Source organism: Bos grunniens, chromosome 9 (assembly GCF_055505025.1).
Source record: "Bos grunniens cultivar Pamir isolate PY7600 chromosome 9, Bosgru_T2T1.0, whole genome shotgun sequence".
Lineage (NCBI taxonomy): Eukaryota > Metazoa > Chordata > Mammalia > Artiodactyla > Bovidae > Bos > Bos grunniens.
This window is the reverse complement of record NC_141173.1, coordinates 47,708,610-47,710,863: the sequence shown is the minus strand read 5'-3', so window position 1 is coordinate 47,710,863 and position 2,254 is coordinate 47,708,610. Positions and strand designations below refer to the sequence as shown.

At 35.0% G+C, this 2,254-nt stretch overlaps 1 non-coding gene across 1 annotated transcript; it reads right to left on the bottom strand.

Moving 5' to 3' along the window:
- Positions 1–1,092: 1,092 nt before the first annotated feature.
- LOC147365930 (small nucleolar RNA SNORA2/SNORA34 family) lies at positions 1,093–1,224 on the bottom strand. The gene has a single exon (XR_015133507.1). It is a non-coding gene; the product is annotated as a small nucleolar RNA SNORA2/SNORA34 family (small nucleolar RNA).
- Between the last annotated feature and the right edge of the window lie 1,030 nt (positions 1,225–2,254).

Sequence of the window (2,254 nt, the reverse complement as noted above, 5' to 3'; positions counted from 1 at the left end):
CTAATTGCCATAGATAGGACTTCCAAAACTATATAATAATATATAGTTCTGTATAATATATTGTTATATATATATACATAGATTTATAATATATAGTTATATATAATAATAATATATAGTTTTATATAATAATATATAGTTTTGAATTGAATAATAGTGGCGAGAGTAGACACCCTTGTCTTGTTCCTGATCTTAGGGGGAATGCTTTCATTTTTTCACCATTGAGAATAAAGTTTGCTGTTGGCTTATCATATATGAACTTTACTGTGTTCAAGTAGGTTCCTTCTGTGCCCACTTTTTGAAAAGTTTTAATCATAAAGGGGTGAATTTTGTCAAAGGCTTTTTCTGTATCTATTGAGATTATCATATGGTTTTCACCTTTCAATTTGTTAATATGGTGTATCACATTGATTGATTTTCATATATTGAAGAATCCTTCATCCCTGGAATAAACCCAATTTGACCATGGTGTATGAGCTTTTTAATGTGTTGTTGAATTCTCTTTGCTAGAATTTTGTTAAGGATTTTTGTATCTATGTTCATCAGTGATATTGGCTTGTAATTTTCTTTTGTGTGTGTGTTGTCTTTGTCTGGTTTTGGTATCAGGGTGATGGTGACCTCATAGCATGAGACTGGAAGTGTTCCTTCCTCTGCAATTTTTTGAAAGAGTTTTAGAAGGATAGGCATTAGATCTTCTCTAAATGTTTGATAGAATCCACATGTGAAGCCATCTGGCCCTGGGCTTATTTGTTTTGGGGGAGAATTTTGATCTACCCCAAAAATTTGATTTCAATTTCAATGGTTTTAATTGGGTTGTTCATAATTTCTATTCCTTCCCGGTTCAGTCTTCAAAGATAGAGATTTTCTAAGACTGTCCATTTCTTCCAGGTTATCCACTTTATTGCTATATAGTTTCTCATAATAGTCTCTTACAATCCTTTGTATTTCTGCATTGTCTGTTGTAACCTCTCCTTTTTCAGTTCTAACGTTGTTGATTTGATTCTCTCTTTTTTTCTTGATGAGTCTGGCTAAAGGTTTGTCAATTTTGTTTACCTTCTCAAAGAACCAGCTTTTCATTTTTTTTTTTTTTTTCTATGTTTCTTCCAATTGAACTGGCTATTCCCACTGGAGGGCTGAAGCCAACAGACCATAGGAAGACCATGCTCTCGGCTCCTGTCTGAAACCAATAGCTATAGCAAACCACTGGTCTTGATTCAGGGCCTACCAGCTTTTCATTTTATTAATCTTTGCTTTATTTCTTTCATTTCTTTTTCATTTATTTCTTCTCTAATCTTTATGATTTCCTTCCTTCTGCTAACTTTGGGAGTTTTTTGTTCATTTTTTTCCGATTGTTTTAGGTGTTAAGTTAGGTTGTCTATTCAATGTTTTTCTTGTTTCCTGAGGTAGGATTGTATTGCTATAAACTTCCCTCTTAGAACTGTTTTTGCTGCAGCCCATAGGTTTTGAGTTATTTATGTCTTTGTATTGCACATGTTATCCTTAGTTTCTAAAAACTTTTACTATCCTTTTTTACGTGTTAAGTGTCCACTGTTTTTTTCAACTCCTGGGGGTCAAGTATTCTTTCCTATGTGTACCTCATTCATCCTGACAGAGTCACTCATTACTCTGGTACTTTGTATACGTCTCTATCATACACCTTATCACAAGTTTGACTTTGTCCTATGCGAAACTACTATTCCCAAGTACACAGTGAACTTCATGAGAACAGTGAATGTAATTTAAGCATAGCTATATCATTATCACTTGACTAGGCACCAGTTAGATTACCGTCTTTCCTCTGTCACCAATATCACTCAGTCCAGGTGAGCCAAGACTGCACCTTATAAGACCTCTGTAGCCCCAAGCCTCATTACCTGACACAAAAACCTCCAGCACAGATAAACGTAAAGTTTATCTGTAAAGATCAGTGGCATCATTTAGGACTCCCATTCTCTGCTCTACTCAACGTTAATTTTAACTGGGAAGCTGAAAAATGTACTAAAGTTCAAACATGACCTATGTTAGTAAAATACTAAAATGTGAGGTCCGGCCCAGGGGAAAATTAGCATCTTGGGCAGTGCTCATTTACACCACATTCTTGTATCACATAAAACCATACATTTGCAGACATATTTGCCTTCCAAAGCCAATGTATACTGGTTTAGCTATCTGGAGACTGTCAGGAAGGAAAACTTGTCCTCTAACTTCTTAGGCTCAGTCTGTGGGAGCTTCTGAATTACAGCTAGAAAAGTTA